Raw genomic sequence first — 26,389 nt, forward strand, 5'->3', positions numbered from 1 at the left:
ATCTTCAAAATATTACTCTTGATTTAATGTTAAGTGAACAACATTCTCATATTGCCAGAGCATGTTTAGAGATCCAGACTGAATATTCCACTAATTTTAAAATAATTGCACAAGCATTTCAGAGTGGAATAAGCCCTCTTGGCATTTTACAGAATTTACCCAGAGAATATGTATATGCTATAAATCATACAGATTTATGGGTAAATAAATGGATAGGGTGTAAACAGGATGTTTGTTATAGTTCTTCTATGATTCCAATAGCAGGACAAGAACAAATTTTGGTTCCAATCACTGTCTTGGGATTACCCGTCAGCAATACACAATTATTGTATTATAAATTACAGTATACAGATTTTGCATTTAACAATGAAAATTCTGAATTAGAACAATTAGATTTGTCATCATGTTTACAATTTCAGTCTAAAGTGATCAGTTTACCTAATCAAGATAAAAGTATTTTTCATTCTTATTATCATAATCATACATTATGTTCAGCAAGAATAGAAAAAGTTGAAACAATTTCTGAATTAATTACTCGTGTAGATAAAAAGAAGGTTTGTTTTCAGATCATGTCAGATACAGAAAGGGTTAAAACTTTTTTCTCTTCTTGTACAAATACAGAAAACCTAAATCAAGGCTTGTATTGTATAGAAGGAGACATTGTAGCAATAAGTATTAATGGGTTTAGAACAAATTTAACAAATATGCTTATGAAAAATATAAGTGCTCTTCCCACACAATATAAAATATCTCAGATAGATGAATTTCCTTAGGAAGAATGGGCAAATGTAATTCATAAGGATAAAGGTTTATTGATAGCTTTGGCTAAGGAACTTCAGAATGCAGAAATATTGTTTAAACATGAACAAGGTAATTTGCAAGAGATATCTCATCAATGGTCAGAATTTTCAGGAAGTAATTGGTGGAAAAAATTCAGTAATAGTGTATCAATTTGGGGAAAAGCTTCAATAACCTCAGCAGCAGGAAATATTTTATCACATCCTATAGTTATTCTTTTTTTTATTATTATGTTATTCATTATATTCCAGTTATGTTTGATGTTTAGAATGAAAAAATTATATTATCAAATTAGAAATGAAATCAAGAAAGGAGATGATTTATTGCAAAATAAGCTTAAGAGAAAGATGGGTTTTGGTATTGCAGACTCGGTTAATGATGGAAATACATTTGGAGTTATTGGATCAAAGTCAGTATGAATGAGACATGTATGCTATGTATGGATTTAAACCTTGAAAATATGATTGCTATTCATATTTCAGAGGGGAATGTTATATTCTTAATATCTAAATTTTAACTGGCTTTATTAAAAAGAATATGCATTTTCCATAATTGTGTGAATGATAAGACTTTGAGCTAGTGATATTCAGATGGCAACTCATTGACTAAGACTGCAGGTCAAGACCCTGTCAGAATTTGATGGATTTTGTAAATAATATATGTATGGGTTAAAAATCTTCCTATGTAACTGATACTCTGTTTGATATATGCGTTTATGTTTTAAATGGTCTGATGTTTAGTCTGAAGGTTTCTCTCACACATATATCTTGTTTCATGTTTAGAAGGTTTGGTAAAGTTAAAAACAGATGTTGCTCTCTGTTAGCCCCCACTCTTAGGAAGGAGGAGAAAGGGGAGTGTATGGGAAGGATTTGTGTTTGGGTGCGAATTTGAAAGACTGAGTTCATATAATCACAAGGAATCCAGTCTTCTGTCTCTTGCTACCTTCTGCTTCAAAGCTAGACACATCTCCCTCTTCAAGACACACAGCTATTCTATGCATACAGAATTTCTTTCAGGACACAAGAAGTTAATCGGCCATCTTTAATAGGCCATGACAAAGGGAAGCACATGGTCTAATGACTTTAAGAACTTTTTTTCCAGATCTTTGAAACAAACGAACTATATTTGAACATTTTTTGCATATATGAAACAACACTAATTCTGAATATGACTGTACTATTTTTGTAAGTATTTTCCAAGTTTATGTGTGTACAATAAAACACACGGTTTGATTTAAGCTGACTCAAGCAGATATAATTCCAAAATTCGTCTCACGAGAAATCATCATTATTGAAGGCTTTTTATACAATATTAAGCCATTTATTTCAGAGAGAGAGAGGGAGAGAGAGAAAGAGAGAGAGAGAGAGAGAGAGAGAGAGAGAGAGAGAGAGAGAGAGAGAGAGAGAGAGAGAGAGAGAGCTTGTACAAAAGGGTGTTAATATTGAGACTTGCCTAGAGCGGTGTGATGTCTAAATGTAGCACAGGGTATAATGTATTGTATGGAGCATGAGATAATCTGCATGAGCAGTAATATTCTGCAGTGATCTGATAAATGAACGTTATACAAGATGATTTAAAGGGACAGTCCACTGATAATTATGGATGGTTGTAATGCTCAGCAGGGATGAACATATCATTGAAGGAAATTGATTTTGCCCCCCCAAAACAACTTGCTCCGCTCATTAGCTCCTTAGCATAGACCCAGAATAGAAAGGACACAATTTTGTTGCGCTGGAATCATAAAAATAGGAAAGATTAATGTTAAAGCAGCTAACACAACATGCGAGGATTGCACAGTAATTGATATAATAAATGGTGTAGCGCTAATTAAAACTGTATAATGAGCTTTCAGTGTTTCAAATGAATAAAACCACAACTTCACTTTAGCCCATAATTACAGTGATGAATCTTGTGAGATCCGCTTGCAAAGAAGCACTTTTGCCTCCAAGTGTTAAACTTCAAGAAGTCGTACCAGAAAACCCCTGGCATTACCTCAATCTTTTTCTTCTTCTTCATACTGGGGGCGGTGCTGTGAGGTGTTTGAGGTGTGATGCTCTGCAGGACTGGGGGCAGTGCTGTGCGGTGTTTGAGGTGCGATGCTCTGCAGGACTGGGGGTGGTGCTATGCAGTATTAAAGATAGTGTTGTGCAGTATTGAAGCTACAATGCTCTGCACTACTGAGGGCAAATCTACGCAGTATTTGAGGTGCGATGCTCTGCAGTACTGGGGACAGTACTGTTCAGTATTTGAGGGGCAATACTTTCAGTATTATGGACAGTGTTGTGCGGTATTTGAGGTGCAATGCTCTGCTGCATATGTATTATATAATAATGTAAATTTTGTTTTATAACAGAATGTTGCTGTGGATCCTTGTCAGTGTGTGCGCCATCGCTGCAGGTAAGAGATCCTCTTCTCTCATCTGATATATTCATATCTCATATCACTCTTCTTATATCTGGAGAGTGGTGATGTCACTCCTGTGTAATATATTATATATAAAAAATAGTGATGTCACTCTTCTATAGTATATCTTATATCTGGAGAGTGGTGATGTCACTCCTGTGTAATATATTATATACAGAGAATAGTGATGTCACAGCTGTTTTGCCTCCTTTATACCTCAGCTCAGCAGCGCAGCTCCTTGTACTCCGGTGAACATGGCGGTATGGATGGAAAGCAATTTTCACAGTCTGGAAACCAACTGGATGGAGAAATCACAGCCTTGAGAGTTCGTCGCAACCGTCGATACATCACCGGGTGAGACACACTTTTTCCTTTTCTCTCCAGCTTCATACTAATACATGTGTATATTGGGGGGATTCTCAGTGTCTGTCCCTATTCTATATTACCACTGAGCTCAGCTGCTCCGGGTTTAGAGAACAGTTTGGCAAACTTCAAAGAAGTTCAGATGCCGAACCCAATGGGAGCCAAATCTGTCCAATAAAAATGCTCAGGGCAGTGCCGGGACAAGGTCTTTCGGTGCCCAGGGCAAAGACGGCAAACTGTGCGCCCCGGGTGTAAAGAAAGAGTCAGTGTCAGTGGGAATCAGCTATGTTTCCTGTGTGTGCTGCTTTTTACTGCAGATCAATTTGTTCTTCTTCCTGCTTTGCAGGGAAAAGAAAAAAGAGATTATTCCCTCTGTAAAGAGCCCTGTATTAATTATCAGCACAGGGCTCAGAGCAACATGTCACTTACCAACGTCACCTGCTGCCAGATGCCACGTGTCATTTATCACTATCACCTGCTGCCAGATTCAGCATGTCACTTGCCACCATCACCTGCTGCCAGGTGCCACGTGTCATTTACCACTGCCAGATTCAGCATGTTACATAGTAGGTGAGGTTGAAAAAAGACACAAGTCCATCAAGTCCAACCTATGTGTGTGATTATGTGCCAGTATTACATTGTATATCCCTGTATGTTGTGGTCGTTCAGGTGCTTATTTAATAGTTTTTTGAAACTATCAACGCTCCCCGCTGAGACAACCTCCTGTGGAAGGGAATTCTACATCCTTGCCACTCTTACAGTAAAGAACCCTCTACGTAGTTTATGGTTAAACCTCTTTTCTTCTAATTTTAACCACTTGACGACCGCCTCACGCCGATGTACGTCGGCAAGGTGGCACGGACAGGCAAAATCACGTACATATACGTGATTTGCCTTCCACGGGTGGGGGGTCCGATCGGACCCCCCCCGGTGCCCGAGGCGGTCGCCTTTTGTCCCACGGCGATCGGAGGTGAGGGGGAGGCCATCCATTCGTGGCCCCCCCTCGCGATCGCCGCCGGCCAATCGAATCATTCCTTTGCTGCTGTATGCTAAACAGCAGCAAAGGAAATGATGTCATCTCTCCTCGGCTCGGTAATTTCCGTTCCGGCCCGAGGAGAGAAGACAGGTATGTGAGTGCACAACACTACACACACACAGTAGAACATGCCAGGCACACAAAACACCCCGACCCCCCCCCCCCCCGATCGCCCCCCCCAATCACCCCCCTGTCACAAACTGACACCAGCAGTTTTTTTTTTTTCTGATTACTGCATTGGTGTCAGTTTGTGACAGTTACAGTGTTGGGACAGTTAGTATTACCCCCCTGTAGGTCTAGGATACCCCCCTAACCCCCCTAATAAAGTTTTAACCCCTTGATCACCCCCTGTCACCAGTGTCGCTAAGTGATCATTTTTCTGATCGCTGTATTAGTGTCGCTGGTGACGCTAGTTAGGGACCTAAATATTTAGGTTCGCCGTCAGCGTTTTATAGCGACAGGGACCCCCATATACTACCGAATAAATGTTTTAACCCCTTGATGGCCCCCTAGTTAACCCTTTCACCACTGATCACCGTATAACTGTTACGGGTGACGCTGGTTAGTTTGTTTATTTTTTATAGTGTCAGGGCACCCGCCATTTATTACCGAATAAAGGTTTAGCCCCCTGATCGCCCGGCGGTGATATGCGTCGCCCCAGGCAGCGTCAGATTAGCGCCAGTACCGCTAACACCCACGCACGCAGCATACGCCTCCCTTAGTGGTATAGTATCTGATCGGATCAATATCTGATCCGATCAGATCTATACTAGTGTCCCCAGCAGTTTAGGGTTCCCAAAAACACAGTGTTAGCGGGATCAGCCCAGATACCTGCTAGCACCTGCGTTTTGCCCCTCCGCCCAGCCCACCCAAGTGCAGTATCGATCGATCACTGTCACTTACAAAACACTAAACACATAACTGCAGCGTTCGCAGAGTCAGGCCTGATCCCTGCGATCGCTAACAGTTTTTTTGGTAGCATTTTGGTGAACTGGCAAGCACCAGCCCCAGGCAGCGTCAGGTTAGCGCCAGTAGCGCTAGCACCCATGCGCGCACCGTACAGCTCCCTTAGTGGTATAGTATCTGAACGGATCAATATCTGGTCCGATCAGATCTATACTAGCGTCCCCAGCAGTTTAGGGTTCCCAAAAACGCAGTGTTAGCGGGATCAGCCCAGATACCTGCTAGCACCTGCATTTTGCCCCTCCGCCCGGCCCAGCCCAGCCCACCCAAGTGCAGTATCGATCGATCACTGACACTTACAAAACACTAAATGCATAACTGCAGCGTTCGCAGAGTCAGGCCTGATCCCTGCGATCGCTAACAGTTTTTTTGGTAGTATTTTGGTGAACTGGCAAGCACCAGCCCCAAGCAGCGTCAGATTAGCGCCAGTACCACTAACACCCATGCACGCAGCATACGCCTCCCTTAGTGGTATAGTATCTGAACGGATCAATATCTGATCCGATCAGATCTATACTGGCGTCCTCAGCAGTTTAGGGTTCCCAAAAACGCAGTGTTAGCGGGATCAGCCCAGATACCTGCTAGCACCTGCATTTTGCCCCTCCGCCTGGCCCAGCCCACCCAAGTGCAGTATCGATCGATCACTGTCACTTACAAAACACTTAATGCATAACTGCAGCATTCGCAGAGTCAGGCCTGATCCCTGTGATCGCTAACAGTTTTTTTGGTAGCTTTTTATTGAACTGGCAAGCGCCAGCGGCCTAGTACACCCCGGTCGTAGTCAAACCAGCACTGCAGTAACACTTGGTGACGTGGCGAGTCCCATAAGTGCGGCTCAAGCTGGTGAGGTGGCAAGCACAAGTAGTGTCGCGCTGCCACCAAGAAGACAAACACAGGCCCATCGTGCCCATAATGCCCTTCCTGCTGCATTCGCCAATCCTAATTGGGAACCCACCGCTTCTGCAGCGCCCGTACTTACCCCATTCACATCCCCAACCAAATGCAGTTGGCTGCATGAGAGGCATTTTCTTTATGTCCTCCCGAGTATCCCTACCCAACGAACCCCCCCAAAAAAGATGTTGTGTCTGCAGCAAGCGCGCATATAGGCATGACACCCGCTATTATTGTCCCTCCTGTCCTGACAATCCTGGTCTTTGCATTGGTGAATGTTTTGAACGCTACCATTCATTAGTTGAGTATTAGCGTAGGGTACAGCATTGCACAGACTAGGCACACTTTCACAGGGTCTCCCAAGATGCCATCGCATTTTGAGAGACCCGAACCTAGAACCGGTTACCGTTATAAAAGTTAGTTACAAAAAAAGTGTAAAAAAAAAAAAAAATATATAAAATAAAAAAAAATAGTTGTCGTTTCATTGTTCTCTCTCTCTCTCTATTCTCTCTCTCTATTGTTCTGCTCTTTTTTACTGTATTCTATTCTGCAATGTTTTATTGTTATTATGTTTTATCATGTTTGCTTTTCAGGTATGCAATTTTTTATACTTTGCCGTTTACTGTGCTTTATTGTTAACCATTTTTTTATCTTCAGGTACGCCATTCACGACTTTGAATGGTTATACCAGAATGATGCCTGCAGGTTTAGGTATCATCTTGGTATCATTCTTTTCAGCCAGCGGTCGGCTTTCATGTAAAAGCAATCCTAGTGGCTAATTAGCCTCTAGACTGCTTTTACAAGCCGTGGGAGGGAATGCCCCCCCCCCCCACTGTCTTCCGTGTTTTTCTCTGGCTCTCCTGTCTCAACAGGGAACCTGAGAATGCAGCTGGTGATTCAGCCAGCTGACCATAGAGCTGATCAGAGACCAGAGTGGCTCCAAACATCTCTATGGCCTAAGAAACAGGAAGCTACGAGCATTTTATGACTTAGATTTCGCCGGATGTAAATAGCGCCATTGGGAAATTGGGAAAGCATTTTATCACACCGATCTTGGTGTCGTCAGATGCTTTGAGGGCAGAGGAGAGATCTAGGGTCTAATAGACCCCAATTTTTTCAAAAAAGAGTACCTGTCACTACCTATTGCTATCATAGGGGATATTTACATTCCCCGAGATAACAATAAAAATGATTAAAAAAAAAAATGAAAGGAACAGTTTAAAAATAAGATAAAAAAGCAAAAAAAAAAAAAGCAAAAAAAAAAAAAAAAGCACCCCTGTCGCCCCCTGCTCTCGCGCTAAGGCGAACGCAAGCGGCGGTCTGTCATCAAACGTAAACAGCAATTGCACCATGCATGTGAGGTATTGCCGCGAAGGTCAGATCGAGGGCAATAATTTTTGCAGTAGACTTCCTCTGTAAATCTAAAGTGGTAACCTGTAAAGGCTTTTAAAGGCTTTTAAAAATGTATTTATTTTGTTGCCACTGCACGTTTGTGCGCAATTTTAAAGCATGTCATGTTTGGTATCCATGTACTCGGCCTAAGATCATCTTTTTTATTTCATCAAACATTTGGCCAATATAGTGTGTTTTAATGCATTAAAATTTGTGTGTTTTTACCCCAAAAAATGCGTTTGAAAAATCGCTGCGCAAATACTGTGTGAAAAAAAAAAATGAAACACCCACCATTTTAATCTGTAGGGCATTTGCTTTAAAAAAATATATAATGTTTGGGGGTTCAAAGTAATTTTTTTGCAAAAAAAAATAACTTTTTCATGTAAACAATGAGTGTCAGAAAGGGCTTTGTCTTCAAGTGGTTAGAAGAGTGAGTGATGTGTGACATAAGCTTCTAAATGTTGTGCATAAAATGCCAGGACAGTTCAAAACCCCCCCAAATGACCCCATTTTGGAAAGTAGACACCCCAAGCTATTTGCTGAGAGGCACGTCGAGTCCATGGAATATTTTATATTGCGACATAAGTTGCGGGAAAGAGACAAATTTTTTTTTTTTTTTGCACAAAGTTGTCACTAAATGATATATTGCTCAAACATGCCATGGAATATGTGAAATTCTCCCCTTATAGAAAAAAAAAAAAAAAAAAAAAAATTACACCCCAAAATACATTCTGCTGCTTCTCCTGAGTACGGGGATACCACATGTGTGAGACTTTTTGGGAGCCTAGCCGCGTACGGGACCCCGAAAACCAAGCACCGCCTTCAGGCTTTCTAAGGGCGTGAATTTTTGATTTCACTCTTCACTGCCTATCACAGTTTCGGAGGCCATGGAAAGCCCAGGTGGCACAAAACCCCCCCAAATGACCCCATTTTGGAAAGTAGACACCCAAAGCTATTTGCTGAGAGGTATAGTGAGTATTTTGCAGACCTCACTTTTTGTCACAAAGTTTTGAAAATTGAAAAAAGAAAAAAAAATGTTTTTTCTTGTCTTTCTTCATTTTCAAAAACAAATGAGAGCTGCAAAATACTCACCATGCCTCTCAGCAAATAGCTTGGGGTGTCTACTTTCCAAAATGGGGTCATTTGGGGGGGGTTTGTGCCACCTGGGCATTCCATGGCCTCCGAAACTGTGATAGGCAGTGAAGAGTGAAATCAAAAATTTTCACCCTTAGAAATCCTGAAGGCGGTGATTGGATTTCGGGGCCCCGTACGCGGCTAGGCTCCCAAAAAGTCCCACACATGTGGTATCCCCATACTCAGGAGAAGCAGCTAAATGTATTTTGGGGTGCAATTCCACATAGGCCCATGGCCTGTGTGAGCAATATATCATTTAGTGACAACTTTGTGCAAAAAAAAAAAAAAAAAAGTGTCACTTTCCCGCAACTTGTGTCAAAATATAAAATATTCCATGGACTCAATATGCCTCTCAGCAAATAGCTTGGGGTGTCTACTTTCCAAAATGGGGTTATTTGGGGGGGTTTTGTGCCACCTGGGCATTCCATGGCCTCCGAAACTGTGATAGGCAGTGAAGAGTGAAATCAAAAATTTACACCCTTAGAAATCCTGAAGGCGGTGCTTGGTTTTCGGGGCCCCGTACGCGGCTAAGCTCCCAAAAAGTCCCACACATGTGGTATCCCCGTACTCAGGAGAAGCAGCTGAATGTATTTTGGGGTGCAATTCCACATAGGCCCATGGCCTGTGTGAGCAATATATCATTTAGTGACAACTTTTTGTCATTATTCAATCACTTGGGACAAAAAAAATAAATATTCAATGGGTTCAACATGCCTCTCAGCAATTTCCTTGGGGTGTCTACTTTCCAAAATGGGGTCATTTGGGGGGGTTTGTACTGCCCTGCCATTTTAGCACCTCAAGAAATGACATAGGCAGTCATAAACTAAAAGCTGTGTAAATTACAGAAAATGTACCCTAGTTTGTAGACGCTATAACTTTTGCGCAAACCAATAAATATACGCTTATTGACATTTTTTTTACCAAAGACATGTGGCCGAATACATTTTGGCCTAAATGTATGACTAAAATTTCGTTTATTGGATTTTTTTTATAACAAAAAGTAGAAAATATCATTTTTTTTCAAAATTTTCGGTCTATTTCCGTTTATAGCGCAAAAAATAAAAACTGCAGAGGTGATCAAATACCATCAAAAGAAAGCTCTATTTGTGGGAAGAAAAGGACGCAAATTTCGTTTGGGTACAGCATTGCATGACCGCGCAATTAGCAGTTAAAGCGACGCAGTGCCAAATTGGAAAAAGACCTCTGGTCCTTAGGCAGCATAATGGTCCGGGGCTCAAGTGGTTAATGAGTGGCCACGAGTCTTGTTAAACTACCTTCTGCGAAAAAGTTTTATCCCTATTGTGGGGTCACCAGTACAGTATTTGCATATTAAAATCATATCCCCTCTCAAGCATCTCTTCTCCAGAGAGAATAAGTTCAGTGCTCGCAACCTTTCCTCATAACTAATATCCTCCAGACCCTTTATTAGCTTTGTTGCCCTTCTTTGTACTCGCTCCATTTCCAGTACATCCTTCCTGAGGACTGGTGCCCAGAACTGGACAGCATACTCCAGGTGCGGCCGGCCCCGGGGTCTTGTAGAGCGGGAGAATTAGCATTTATCTCTGGGGATGATCCCCTTTTTAATGCATGCCAATATTCTGTTTGCTTTGCTTGCAGCAGCTTGGCATTGCATGCCATTGCTGAGCCTATCATCTACTAGGACCCCCAGGTCCTTTTCCATCCTAGATTCCCCCAGAAATTCTCCCCCTAGTGTATAGATTGCATTCATATTTTTGCCACCCAAATGCATTATTTTACATTTTTCTACATTGAACCTCATTTGCCATGTAGTTGCCCACCCCATTAATTTGTTCAGATCTTCTTGCAAGGTTTCCACATCCTGTGGAGAAGTTATTGCCCTGCTTAGCTTAGTTTTGTCCACAAATACAGAGATTGAACTGTTTATCCCATCCTCCAGGTCGTTTTTGAACAAATTAAACAGGATTGGTCCCAGCACAGAACCCTGGGGGACCTCACTACTCACCCCTGACCATTCCGAGTACTCCCCATTTATCACCACCCTCTGAACTCACCCTTGTAGCCAGTTTTCAATCCATGTACTCACCCTATGGTCTATGCCAACAGACCTTATTTTGTACAGGAAACGTTTATGGGGAACTGTGTCAAATACTTTTGCAAAATCCAGATACACCACGTCTACGGGCCTTCCTTTATCTAGATAGCAACTCACCTCCTCCTAGAAGGTTAGTAGATTGGTTTGGCAAGAACGATTCTTCATGAATACATGCCGATTACTGCAAATTATACCGTTTTCATTACTAAAATCTTGTATATAGTCCCTTATCATCCCCTCCAAGGGCTTACATACTATTGATGTTAGGCTAACTGGTCTGGAATTCCCAGGGATGTATTTTGGGACCTTTTTAAATATTGGTGCTACATTGGCTTTTCTCCAAGCAGCTGGTACCATTCCAGTCAGTAGACCATCAGTAAAAATTAGGAACAATGGTCTGGCAATTACTTGACTGAGCTCCCCAAGTACGCTCGAGTGCAAGCCATCTGGTCCCGGTGATTTATTAATGTTAAGTTTCTCAAGTCTAATTTTAATTCTGTTCTCTGTTAACCATGGAGGTGCTTCCTGTGTTGTGTCATGAGGATAAACACTGCACTTTTGGGTACTGAAGCCCCCCGATTCCCTCGTGTAGACTGAGGAGAAGAATACATTCAATACCTTCGCCATCTCCCCATCCTTTGTAACCAGATGTCCTTCCTCATTCTTTATGGGGCCAATATGGTCTGTCCTCCCTTTTTTACTGTTTACATACTTAAGGAATTTCTTGGGAATTTTTTTTGCTCTCCTCCGCTATGCGTCTTTCATGTTTTATCTTAGCCGTCCTTATTGCACCCTTACATTTCTTGTTGCATTCTTTATAAAGTCTGAATGCTGATGATGATCCCTCAACCTTGTATTTTTTGAAGGCCTTCTCCTTTGCTTTTATATGCATTTTTACTTTGGAGTTAAGCCATCCAGGACATTTGTTCGCTCTTAAATTTATTACCCAATGGGATACATTGGCTAATGCCCTTATTTAATATGCTCTTAAAGCAAACCCATCTCTCCTCCGTGTTCTTTGTTCCTAAGATTTTGTCCCAATTTATGCCTTCTAGCAAGGTTTGTAGTTTAGGGAAGTTGGCTCTTTTGAAATTCAGTATCTTTGTATTCCCCTTATGTTTCCTATTTGTGTGATTTATATTGAAGCCAATTGACCTGTGATCGCTGTTACCTAAATTGCCCTGTATTTCCACATCCGTGATCAGGTCTGTATTGTTGGTAATCAGTAGATTAAGTAACGCTTTATTTCTAGTTGGTGCGTCTACAATCTGACCCATACAATTGTCCTGCAAGACATATAGTAACTGGCGAGCCTTAGAAGAATGCGTGGTTCCCTCCACCCAGTCTATGTCTGTATTATTAAAATCCCTCATTATGATAACACTTCCCATCCTTGCTGCTAATCCAAATTGTGATAGGAGGTCTGTCTCCCCTTCCTCCCTCAGGTTAGGGGGGCTATAGCATGCTCCCAGTATTATTTTCCCCTTAGCTTCATCCCTTTGGAGCTTTACCCATAAGGATTCCACCTCTTCCCTAGCTCCCTTAGTGATGTCATCTCTCACATTCACTTGTACATTATTCTTGATATATAGGCATACCCCTCCCCCTTTTTTACCCTCTCTATCCTTGCGATAAAGGGTATACCCTTGAATGTTTGCCAGCCAATCATGAGAGCTGTTGAACCAGGTCTCTGAAATTCCCACAAAATCCAAATCCTCTTTGTAAAACAGTATCTCTAGTTCACCCATCTTGTCCACCAGGCTCCAGGCATTGATAGTTTATTGTCACGTAGTTTGGACCGGTCACATATTATCCTCTTATTGGGTGTTCCGAGATTGCAACTAGGACTTGCTACTATACTTACCTTGGGTTTATGCGCTTTGGTCAACCTACTACTAATGCCGCCAATACTACCCTCTGGAATATGTTCTGCACTGACTAGCTCTACCTCTGGACCCTCCCCCCATCACCTAGTTTAAAAACCCCTCTAACTTTTTGTCCATCTTCATTCCCAGCTGATCTGCACCCTTCTCATTTAGGTGCAGTCCGTCCCTTCTACAGTACTGGTTATCGAGAAGTCAGCCCAGTTCTCCAGGAACCCAAACCCCTCCTTACTACACCAGCTCTTCAGCCAATTGTTTACTTCCCTAATCTCCCTCTGCCTTTCTGGTGTGGCTCACTGTACCGGTAGTATTCCCGAGGATACTACCTTGGAGGTCCTTTTCCTCAATTTAGCTCCTAAGTTCCTAAAATTGTTCTTTAGGACACTCCATCTGCCTCTGACCTTGTCATTGGTGCCAACGTGCACCATGACAGCCGGGTCTTCCCCAGCCCCTCCCAGTAACCTGTCCACCAGATCCATGATGTGCCGAACCCGAGCGCCCGGTAGACAACATACTGTTCGGCACTTCAGGTCTTTGTTACAGATCGTCCTCTCTGTCCTTCTAAGAATTGAATCCCCTACCACCAGAATCTGTCTTTCCTTTCACTTCCTTTCCCCCCATTCTCACTGGAGGAGTTCTTTCCCCTGCAGCTAGGAGAGCACCTCACCTCAGCAGTGCTGGTCCCTGACTGGTTTCACCAATGTCACTCAATGGGGTGTATTTATTGGGATGCTCCAGCCCTGGGTTGGCCTCCCTTAGACTCCCCCCTCTACCCTTCCTGACTGTCACCCATCTACTCTTTGCTAGTGCCTGCACCTCTTTGTCTCCACCCACCTCTGTGCTGGCCCCTGCCGACACATGCCGTGTACGTTCCTGGCTCTCCTTTAGTATGGAGGGACTTCTCAGTGCTGACAGTTGCTTCCTCAGATTCAGAACCTGGGCTTCCAGGGAAACAATGCTCTTACATTTTGCACAGCAGTATTCACCCTCGATCGGATGATTAAGGAACGCATACATGCCGCAAGATGTACAAAGAGTTGTTTCTCCACACCCGCCGGACATCGTACCTATTAAATTTAATGAGGATTGGGGATTATACCCTGTCCAAATTACCTAACAACTAGCTTCCTGACACTAATACGCAAGACAATACACAGGTACTCGCAGACCTACGTGCACTCGCAGACCTACGTGCACTCGCAGAACTACGTGCACTCGCAGACCACTCGCAACACACAAGTATACAGTACACAATACACAAGTACTAACGATCCACACACACTACTCAGACAACACTCAGGTACTTACACTACACAGGTACTATGACCCCTGTTATAATATCCTGTTTTAAACTCTGGTTTTAACTCACCACTTAGACCAGTTGCACCAGCTTTAGTTTTAACTCACCACTTAGACCAGTTCCACCAACTTTGGTTTTAACTCGCCACTTAGACCAGTTCCACCAACTTTGGTTTTAACTCACCACTTAGACCAGTTCCACTTGGACAGAGTTCCAGCAGACTCAAAAATGAGCAGGCTCACAATGAGTTCTACACAAGGTTATATAAGCCTCAAGCACCTGTGACCAATTAACCACTCCCCTTAATTAGCAGGCTGAAGGAAGCACCGTCACCTGCTGCTAGATGCAACATGTCACTTACCACTGTCACCTGTTGCCAGATGCCTCCTCCCCTCCCCCAATTGGATCCAGAGAGTTTGTTTATGAACCTCCTGCAGATTAATAAATTAACTGTCTGGATCCAAATGGGGGAGGGAAGGAGGCTGGGGGGGTTAATTACCATTGCTATTTTTCATTTCTGTAATATGCAGCATGGAGGGGGGTTGATGTACTGCCACTGGTCAGCCACTAATGCGTCAGTGACCAGTGGCAGTACATTAACCCCCCATACTGCATATTACCGAAATTAAAAATAGGTAGCATTGGTAATTATCCCCCCCTCAGCCTCCTCCCCTCATCTGATCCAGACAGTTCATGTATTAATCTGCAGATGGCATTTGGAAATCATTATCTGTTTAGTGCTTAGTTTGGTGCAATCATATACACACTTTGCTGACCTGGTTCCTCCTCAGCGGCACCTCCACCTCCAGGTCGCAGCTTCAGCAGCAGCTCTCTATGCTCCTCCCATCCTGCCTCTGGCCGTGAGTGACATCACGCCGCCGGGATGGGACTATGAATCGTCTTCATAGGGGAGTGAAGTGCTGACAGGGAAGGGCTGGTGGGGTCTGTCTCTGTCTAGGCTTGTGCCGGGTGCAGGAAGGTACCTAGCACAGCTATTAGCGGCACCGGCTAGTGCTTTCTGTGAAACACACTGCTGACACTTCACCTGCGCCCCCCTCCCTCCTGCAAATTGTACCGCCCAGGGCATCCGCCCCTTCCGCCCCTGCCTTGTACCGGCTCTGGCTCGGGGCACTGCCCTGGGAACGTGTAACAGTGCAGAACAACATTTAAAACTTCCACTGGGCCAGGAGCAGTGACTGGTACAAAGGAAAAATGTTTTTTAACTGATGGCAAATGGCATTTCCCATATGGCTTCTATTTAAAATAAAGAAATGGCACACAAACCCCTGAAAAGGTCCCCCAAAATTTTTGAGGGACCTTTGGAGGATGTCTAATCCCCATTAGATTGCCTTTCACATCAGGATCCCTATTGGACTCCCCCCTTACATCAGGGTCCCCATTAGACCTCCATTACATCAGGGTCCCCATTAGACCTCCCTTACATCAGGGTCCCCATTAGACCCCCCTTACATCGGGGCCCCAATTAGAGTTCCCCCTTACATCAGGGTCCCCATTAGACTCCCCCTTACATCCGAATCCTTATTAGAGTCCCCCTTACATCAGGGTAACCTTAAGAGTCCACCCTTATATCAGGGTCCACATCAGACTCCACCCTTACATCAGGATCCCCATTAGACTCCCCCTTTACATCAGGATCCCCATTAGACTCCCCCTTTTACATCAGGATCCCCATTAGACCCCCCCCTTACACCAGGATCCCCATTAGACTCCCCCCTTTACATCAGGATCCCCATTAGACTCCCCCTTTACATCAGAATCCCCATTAGACTCCCCTTTTACGTCAGGGTCCCTATTAGAGTACCTACCTTACATCAGGATCCCCATTAGACTCCCCCCTTACACCAGGATCCCCATTAGACTCCCCCTTTACATCAGGATCCCCATTAGACTCCCCCTTTTACATCAAGATCCCTATTAGAGTCCCTACCTTACATCAGGATCCCCATTAGACTCCCCCTTACAACAGGATCCCCATTAGACTCCCCCTTTACATCAGGATCCCTATTAGAGTCCCTACCTTACATCAGGATCCCCATTAGACTCCCCCCTTACAACAGGATCCCCATTAGACTCCCCCATTTACATCAGCATCCCCATTAGACTCCCCCTTTACATCAGGATCCCCATTAGACTCCCCCTTTTACATCAAGATCTCTATTAGAGTCCCTACCTTACATCAGGATCCCCATTAGACTCCCCCTTACACCAGGATCCCCATTAGACTCCCCCTTTACATCAGGATCCCCATTAGAGTCCCTACCTTACATCAGGATCCCCATTAGACTCCCTCCTTACAACAGGATCCCCATTAGACTCCCCCATTTACATCAGGATCCCCATTGGAGTCCCTACCTTACACCAGGGTACCCATTAGAGTATCCCTTACATCAGAGTCTGCATTAGACTCACCAGGGCTTTTTTTCTCAGACAATAAATGCAGGAACTCCCCCTTTCCGAGGCACCCCTTTTCTCCATCCCTACCCACCTCCGAGCACCATCTCTTGGTTCAATCCCCTACCCACCTCCCAGTACCGCCCCTTTTAGACAATACAGAACCAAGTATCATTTTGTGTTGCTAAGTAATTTGTATGGAATTTTGTAATGATATCAAGAAAAGCAGTAAAATGGATCCCCTGCAGCCAGCAACAATAGATCCCCCTAACAACAATGGAGCAACCCACAACAAAATCCCCCCCCAGCAACAATAGACTCCCAGCTTTGAATTCACCTAAAAAGAGACGGATAATACTACAAGAACTATAAAGAAGTATGGCCGGAATAATTTTTCTACAGGAAACACATATCACTCAGGAATCAAATGTCAAATGTTCTAAAAATATCCCAACGTGGTATTATGGAGCTTCACCAATCAGAAAGGCAAAAGGAGTCACAATAGGATTTAGGAATAACATCTGTTTTGTAACAGAGAAGAGAAAAACTGACCAGGACGCTTTCTCTTCCTCATAGGGACAATACTGGGTATGAGATTTACACTAGCCAATGTCTATTGCCCCAACAAAAACCCCAAAAATTATCTAAAGGAAGTATTGAAAGATCTGACAGAGTTCAAACAGGGTAAACTGATACTGGCTGGAGACTTCAACTTCCCCATGGACCACAAATTAGACAGTACGTCAGAAGCACAGGAAAGAGAAGCATCACAACTAGGGAAGATCAAAAAGAAATTGTTTGAATATCAATTAGTGGACGCATGGCGGGTGCAACATCCGAGCATAACAGACTACACATATTACTCTACAGTCCATGGAACGTACTCCAGATTGGATTACATCATGGTGGAACACAGAAGCTCAGAGGAGGTAATAGAAACAACAATAGGAGTCACAACAATATCAGATCATTCCCCTGTAAGGTTGAAGATGAAAATACTTTGGGAATCCATGGGGCGAGGCACATGGAGAATTAATGAAGCTCTATTAGACGACAGCGAAACCGAAAAAATTATAACGGAAGAGATTGAAAATTACTTTGCGGAGAATGACACCCCTGATTTGTCAAGAGCAACTATATGGGAAGCACATAAATCAGTTATTAGGGGCAAACTAATATCGATTGGGGTAGAAAAAAAGAAAGAAAGAAACAAAAACATGATGCGATTGATAAAAGAAATTCATAACCTGGAACAAAGACACAAAAACCAAGTTGAAAAAGAAACATATAGGGCTTTGACCCTAAAAAGAGATCAATTAAAAGAACTAATGGAACACGAAGAGAGAAAAGAACATAACAGGGTATTGCAAAATAGATATAAGGATGGAAGACTCTAAATTATATAGAGAAAATAAAAAACGATAAGGGAGAAATAAAACACACGACAACAGATATCGCGCAAGCCTTTTCGCAATATTATAGTTCACTTTATTCAATAAAAAAACAAGAACCACAATCCGAAAAAGAAGCAAGAAGGAAGAAGATTCAAACCTATTTAAAAAGAGCTAATTTACCACAAACCACATCTGAACAACTGAGAGAGTTGGAAAAAAAGATAACGCAAGATGAAATCAGGACGGCCATAAAAGATACACCTTCAGGAAAAAGTCCTGGGCCAGACGGGTTCACGATTAAATATTATAAAAAATTCCAGGAACAGTTGATACCAAGGTTCTGCGAGTATTTGAACAAAATTGGAGAAGATGAAGAGGTAAGAAGAGAAACATTACTAGCATATATAACAATAATCCCCAAGGAGGGAAAAGATAAAACCAATTGCTCTAGCTACAGGCCCATAGCCTTATTAAATGCGGATACAAAAATTTACGCAAAAATCTTAGGCAGTAGATTAAAAAAACTCATGACACTTTGGATAGACCCGGACCAGACCTGATTTATTCCGGGCAGAGAAGGCAGAGACAACAGTATTAAAACATTATTGATGCTGCGAAAGAAGAAGACTGGATCCCCAGTACTACTCCTGTCGATTGATGCAGAGAAAGCATTCGACAGGGTAGACTGGGGATTTATGATGGATAGGATGCAGCATCTCGGACTGGGTCCTAAAATCATGAAGTGGATCAAAAATTTATATAATGGGCCCACGGCAATGGTTAAGGTTAACGGGAGACTCTCACCAATTTTTGAGATGTACAATGGAACGCGCCAAGGCTGCACGCTCTCGCCACTCCTAAATGTCCTGTCATTGGAACCCTTTTTTGGTGACCCTGCGAAACAACCAGGGGATAGGGGGAGCAAGAGTGGGGGATAAAGAATATAAAATTGCGGCGTATGCTGATGATATTTTAATCTACGTAACAAACCCTAAGGCAACGCTGGCGAATATAATTAAAGAAATAAAAGATTATGGAGAACTCTCTAATTTCAAAATTAACCCTATAAAAACAGAAATACTAAATATTGGATTGGGAAAAAATGAAGTTCTTGCTCTTCAAAGAGAATATCCATTTACGTGGGTAAAAGGCGAACTATCATATCTGGGAATCAAAATAACATCAAACTATGAGAGAATATACCCGGCAAATTACATCCCATTAATAAACAAGATAAAGGAAGAAATAAAAAAGATAAGTCTACAAGCAACATCCTGGATGGGTAGATTAAATATGTACAAAATGGTGATATTACCGAAAATAATGTACAACTTCCAGATGTTACCTATTGCGATCCCTCAGAGCTTTTTCAATATAATAAAAAAAATGCAGATAAAATATATATGGCATAATAAAAAGCCAAGAGTAAATTATACACTAATGATCAGGAAGAGAAAGCACGGTGGTTTAGCTTCTCCAGATATAATAAGGTAATATAAGGCGGTAATATTAGCACGTATGGTACAGTGGACAAAAGAAAATAGGGAAAAAAAGTGGGGTGAGATAGAAAACACTTTAATAGAACCACATTGCACAAAAATATTTGGACACCAAGTAAGTTTAGAACACTGGATTTAGAATCACACGAACTGACTAAAAACATATTTAAAGTATGGGACGCACTTCATCGGAAGGAAAAATGGGTATACAACTCACCCTTGATCTCGCTCACAGGAACAAATTTTTTTATACCCGGAAAAGAAATATTTTTAAATTTGAAACAAAAAATCCACAAGTTAAAGACATCACTGTAAAAGGGAAGAAGAAAACAGCACTAGAATTAGAAGTCACGAATGGGTGGAAGATGAGAGAATGGGAACTATTTCAATTACATCACTTTGTAAATTCGTTGCCGCAACCAATTGGAGACAGAGGAGAGCTAAACCCATTGGAAAAACTGTGCGCCACACAAATTCCACTGAAAAATGGAATCTCAAAAATCTATGGAATACTGACAGACCTTGAAGGATTAGGAAGACCCTCCTATATAGAAAGATGGGAAAAAGAACTGGATATTAAATTTGAAGAACAGCAGGTCGAGAGGATGATCGGGGCCGGATACGACCACGCCTGGGACATGAACACCATCGAGATGAACTATAAATTCCTGGCGAGGTGGTATCTAACCCCAGTGAGAATTCAGAAATACCAACCGGATAGCTCGCCATGTTGTTGGAGAAACTGTGGAGGGAGAGCTACGATGACACATATTTGGTGGGAATGTCCAAAAATAAAGAAATATTGGCTGGAAATAGTCGATCTTATAAATGAGATAACAGAAGAGAAGATAGACTATAATGTGTTGTAGACATGTGCACACTGAAATATTTTGTTTCAGGATTTGTTTTCGTCCGAAAAATAAATTGATTTAGTTACTCCCGAAATTCGTTTTTACTTATTTTGTTTTTCGTTAAAAATTGCATTCTTCCAAAAATCCAAATTAAGGTCGAATCTGTCATTGAAGGCTTATGGTGTCTGACGAATGTTCAAAGAAGATTCGACGGAGCAGCTAAACTGTACGACGCCGTATAGTTTACCTGCTCCGTCGAATCTTCTTAGAACTTTCAACAGACACCATAAGCCAAAGTACGTGTGTACTTAGTTCTAGCTATTTTACTGCTCCTCCTCTTTGGTTACAATCAGCCAATAACATTCATCATCATCATTATTTTTCTTTATCTTTTCTCCCCTACGTTGAATCTTTTCTTCCCTACGTTGAATCGTTTCTCTCTATGTAGAATAATCTTGGACTAATAGAGTTAAGGTTAGGCACATTCGACCAAAGGTTTGATGGACACAGATTGTTATTGTCATTATCATGTCAAATCTCCTATCTATATCGAACTGTTGTAGCCACGAAAATGAAAATAAATAAATTTGTTTATGTCGGATCTTTCGTTTTTCGGATTCTGCACTTTCGTTATCGTTTGTTAAAACGATAACGTAAATACCTGAAATTCGGACGAAAATGCATTCGGACGAAAACGAATGCCTATGTCTAATGTGTTGACATGTTTATTCCACATCTCTAAAACCCCAAGGAAACAATACATAAAAACAATAATTCCAAAGTTGTTGCATGCTGCAAAGGGACTGATCCCAAAGAGGTGGCTAGGCAGCGAAGGACCAGATATAAGAGATTGGTTCAAACAAGTGGATTATTATAGCAAAGTGGAATTTCCTAGGAGTAGAGACAAAGACCAAATCGAAAAATGTAATAACATCTGGGGTGTATGGAATAAATTCAAAACCTCGGACAAATACTGGGGGAAGATGTTAGAAGGCACAGGGCCCTGAGGCAGGAAGACGGGGGATAGACTGAAACAAACCTGTGGGGGGAGGGAGGGTGAAAAGTTCGATTGGGGAAAGGAGGTCTTTTCGTAGTTTATAAAACTTAAAATAAATATTTTTCTTTCTTTTCTAAATAAATGTATAAAATAATGGAAAATCCCACAATGATGTGAAAATGGGAAGAGATAAAAATTTGAACTGGGAAGTTGAAATAACCCTCCCTAATGAAGTCACTGAAGTGGGAAGAAAAAAAAAAAAAAACAATAGACTCCCAACAGCATGAACAGATCTCCGCACACCCAGCATTAAAAGACTCTCTGGCAGCCATCAACAATAGACCCTTCCCCCCCAACAGTAGATCTCTTTCAGCAACAACTGACCCCCCAGCAACATTAGACCCACCCCCAGCAACAATAGGTCCCCCACCAGCAACAATAGACCCCCTTAGCAACAATAGACCCGCCCTGCAAAATATATCCCCTCCAGCTAGAATAGATCCCCCAGCAGTGAGCGTCAATACCCTGCAACACACCCCAGCACCCCTTACCATTACATACAGTTAGTACAGGAGGTGCCGGAACTGCGTTCCCGCTGAAAAAAGCCCTGAGACTCACCCCTTACATCAGGATCTCTATTACAGTCCCCCCTTACATCAGGGTCCCTATTGGAGTCTACCCTTACATCAGGGTCCCCATTAGAGTGCCCCTTACATCAGGGTCCCTGTCAGAGTCCACCTTTACCCCAGGGTCTTCATTAGAGTCCCCCTTACATGAGGGATTATATTAGAGCCCACCCTTAAGTCAGGGTACCCGTTAGAATTCCCTGTTACATCAGGGTCCCCATTAGAGTCCTCCCATAAGTCAGGGTTCCCTGTTACATTGGGGCCCTTCTTACATCAGAGACCCCCTTTACACCTGAGTCCCTATCAGAGTCCCCATCATAATGCCCCTTACATCAGGGTCCCCATTAGAGTCACCCTTTACAAAGTCTGGGTGCGCGTTGGGGGGGTTAAAGTGGAGACCATGGGTGACCTCTGCTGACCTGAATCCTCAATCAGTGCACACTGAGTATACCTCACTGACCCTAGCAGTGGGCTGGATAAGACCTTGCAGAGGGCCAGATGTGGTGTAGTTTGGAGATCCCTGATTTAGGACTATGACATGACTATTGAGAAATAATTGTGCTCCTCATCACCATCTTGTGGCCATAATGTGGTATTTTCCCCATTCACACATTCGAATTGCAGAGAAAATAGACTGAAGAACATTTGATCTTGCCCCATTCACACAGGATGAATGTACAGTACATGCAATTTCGATAGAGGAACTGCTCTGTAATTTTTTGATTTTTGCATTTGTGTTTTATTTCGTGTATTTCATTGTTATTTCATTGTATTTCATTGTTACATGTGTAAAGTCATTTTTAGTGCCGCCTCATCAGTGCCCATCAGTGCAGCCTCATCAGTGCCTATCAGTGCAGTATCATTGGTGCCCACCAGTGCCACCTCATCAGTGCCTATCAGTGCAGCCTCTTCAGTAACAATCAATGCCACCTCATTAGTGCCCATCAGTGCTGCCCCATCAGTGCAGTGCTAATCATTGCCCACCAGTGCTGCCTCATCAGTGCCCATCCATGCAACCTCTTCAGTGACAATCAGTGCAACCTCATTCGTGCTAATTAGTGTCCACCAGTGCTTCCTCATCAGTGCTCATCAGTGCTGCCTCATCAGTGCCACCCCATCAGTGCCGCCTCATCAGTGCCTATTAGTGCAGCCTCATCAGTACGGTCTCATTGGTGCCTATTAGTGCCGCCTCATCAGTGCCCATCAGTGCAGCCTTATCAATGCTCATCAGTGCTGCCTCATCAGTGCCTATTTGTGCCACCTCATCAGTAACAATCAGTATTCATCAGTGCAGCATATTAGTGCCTCCTATCAGCGCCCATCAGTGGTGCCTTATCTGTGCCCATCAGTGAAAGGGGGTAATATCGACCAGTATTGAAGTGGTTAAACCAATGCATAAATCTTGTGATTTTTGGGGGAAATAGCTGCGGCACTGGCAGCAATGGGAATCGGATGCCATGGCATTTGTTTTTTTTTTGCCAGGTAATCTAAGGCTGGCGTTGGGCTTATGGCCAGAGCCGGACTTACCATTGGGCTTGACTTGGCTCAAGCTCGTGGGCCCCGGCCCTTTTCGAAAGCCGCCGAGTGTGGCCGAAAGCCACTGAGATACACTGGACATGAAAGGCTACACTGACAAGTCCGCAGATGGACACTGACAAGGCTGCATTGATGGGCATTTAAATGTAAGTTTTTTTCCTTAAACTTCCCTCCTAAAAGTTTTTTCCTTAAAATTCCCTCCTAAACTTGGGGTGCGTATTAAATGCCGGTGCGTGTCATACGCTGATAAATACGGTAATGATCATTTTATCCATTTTTATTGCTTTTATTAATCATGGACCCAGGACGAATACCAGTACAGTATCCCCCACTTATACGCTTATATATTATCTACTTTTGTGAGTAGCCATTTTCCTGTTTTGTCTTGTCCAATTAAACAGAAGTTCTTTAATACTGCACTGAGTCTGGCGCACCTTGTCCTTTTCTATTTCTGTTTTATAGAGCTGTGCATATGTATAGAAGGGTAGGGCCCGAAAGTGACTCAAGCCCAGGGGGCCCGACCACCCTAAGTCCTGTCCTGCTTATGTCAGTTTTATTCATATTATTTATCTTATGTTACGATTTTAGATATTCTTTCTCTATTTCTCTTCTGAAGAATGACATGGGTTTGTTCCCTCCACAGGATCCAGATGCGATATGGGACGACGTGGTCAGAGTACCGCGGGGGCACATCGGGTGATCTGGAGGAAATTCTCCTTTCCCCCGGAGAGCACATTAGCCGGGTAAATGGAAGCTATACCTCCACCGTCCGCCAGCTGGTATTTTTCACCAACAAGAGGTGTTTGTCCAGTTTCGGCAAAGATATCGGAACTGCCTTCAGCAGCTCCCCTGTGTTGCCCGGCACCTTCCTGAGATACATCAGCGGACGCTCCAACTCCGCCATCAACGCCATCGGCTTCCACTGGGACTATCCAGCAACTGCGTCCACTGCAACAAGTAATTTCCAGACCGCTGTGCCGACCTGAGCTGCAGAGTATCGCCCCCCGTCTGTCATTTGTCTACCTTACCCCCCATCTGTATCAGCACCCAATATTCTGTGTATCCTCTCCTCATAATAAAATCTGCAGCTACAATGCCTGTCTGATTCTTTTATATTAAAACAAAAATGATAGACTACACTACATTACCAAAAGTATTGGGACACCTGCCTTTACACACACAAGAACTTTAATAGCATCCCAGTCTTAGTCTGAAGAATGGCTCCTTCCTGTTCCAACATGACTGCCCACCAGTGCACAAAGCAAGGTCCATAGAGACATGGATGAGCGAGTTTGGGGTGGAGGAACTTATCTGGCCTGCACAGACTCCTGACCTCAACCCAAAAGAACACCTTTGGGAAGAATTAGAGTGCAGATTGCGTTATTTGCTATTTGTTATTTGCTATTATAGCTGCAAAGGGTGGGCCAACTCAATATTGAACCCTCCGGACTAAGACTGGGATACCATTAAAGTTCATTTGCGTGTAAAGGCAGGTGTCCCAATACTTTTGACAACATAGTATATATAAAGGGCCCATTTTCTTTTTTGTGGCACGTTAACATGTGTTTCCTTGCATGCTGTCAACACACCTCAACTTACTAAAAAAAACACGACCCATTTTTAAAACTCCACAAGGCACCAGTGTGCGCTGCGAATCATTTCAACACAGGTGTGTTGCCTCTAGTACAGGAATCTCCAAACTGTCTAAACAAAGGGTCAGTTTACTGTCCTTCAGACTTAAGGGGGGCCGGACTGTGGCCATTGGTAGTAGAAAATATCCTGGTGTCAGTGGTCGTAAATAATGCCAAATCTTTAGTGGGAAGAATAGAGCCCCATCATTGGTGTCAGTGGAAGGAATAGAGCCCCATCATTGGTGTCAATGGGAGGAATAGCTCCCCATCTTTGGTCTCAGTGGGAGGAATAGTGCCCAATAATTAGTGTCAGTGGGAGGAATAGGGCCCCATCATTGGTGTCAGTGGGAGGAATAGTGCCCCATCATTGGTGTCAGTGGGAGGAATAGGGCTCCATCATTGGTGTTAGTGGGAGGAATAGGGCCCCATCATTGGTGTCAGTGGGAGGAATTGTGCCCCATCTTTTGTCTCAGTGGGAGGAATTGTGCCCAATAATTAGTGTCAGTGGGAGGAATAGTGTCCCACCCAGTGCTGTGTTTTGGCCTAGGCCAGGCATGTCCAAAGTCCGGCCCGCGGGCCAATCGCGGCCCGCGGTCCGGTTTCGGACGGCCCGCCTGGTAATTTTGACATATATATCTTTTGTGGCCCCCAACGAATCCCCGAGCGCCGGGGGCCATAAAAGATAGATATGCTGGCTGCCTTGGAGGGGGCGGGACAAGCGCCGTACAGGATACAGGAGAATTTCCTGTTTACACGGCGTCCTGTGTAAAAGGAAGTCCCGTCTCCTGCGCTGCCATTGGACAATTGTTTTGTCCATCATAGGAGGCGGGACTTTCAATTAAAGAGGCCGCCGTGTAAACAGGAATTTCTCCTGTATATCTGTTGGCGCTCGTCCCGCCCCCTCCCTGTCTCCTCCAAGGCTGCAGATGGACATGAATCAGGCTGCACTGACAGCAATGGTGAGTCTGCATTCATGTCAATGTGGTGGGGGCTGCCGTATTTATGTCAATGTGGTGGGGGCTGCATTCATGTGAATGTGGTGGGGGCTGCATTCATGTCAATGTGGGGGCTGCATTCATGTGAATGTGGTGGGGGCTGCATTCATGTGAATGTGGTGGGGGCTGCATTCATGTGAATGTGGTGGGGGCTGCATTCATGTCAATACGGTGGGGGCTGCATTCATGTCAATACGGTGGGGGCTGCATT

At 43.3% G+C, this 26,389-nt stretch overlaps 1 pseudogene; it reads left to right on the forward strand.

Annotated features, from left to right (window-relative positions):
- Positions 1-2,671: 2,671 nt before the first annotated feature.
- Positions 2,672-24,646, forward strand: LOC141148435 (zymogen granule membrane protein 16-like; annotated as a pseudogene).
- Positions 24,647-26,389: the final 1,743 nt, after the last annotated feature.

This window comes from Aquarana catesbeiana, linkage group LG06, assembly GCF_042186555.1.
Source record: "Aquarana catesbeiana isolate 2022-GZ linkage group LG06, ASM4218655v1, whole genome shotgun sequence".
NCBI classification, from domain to species: domain Eukaryota; kingdom Metazoa; phylum Chordata; class Amphibia; order Anura; family Ranidae; genus Aquarana; species Aquarana catesbeiana.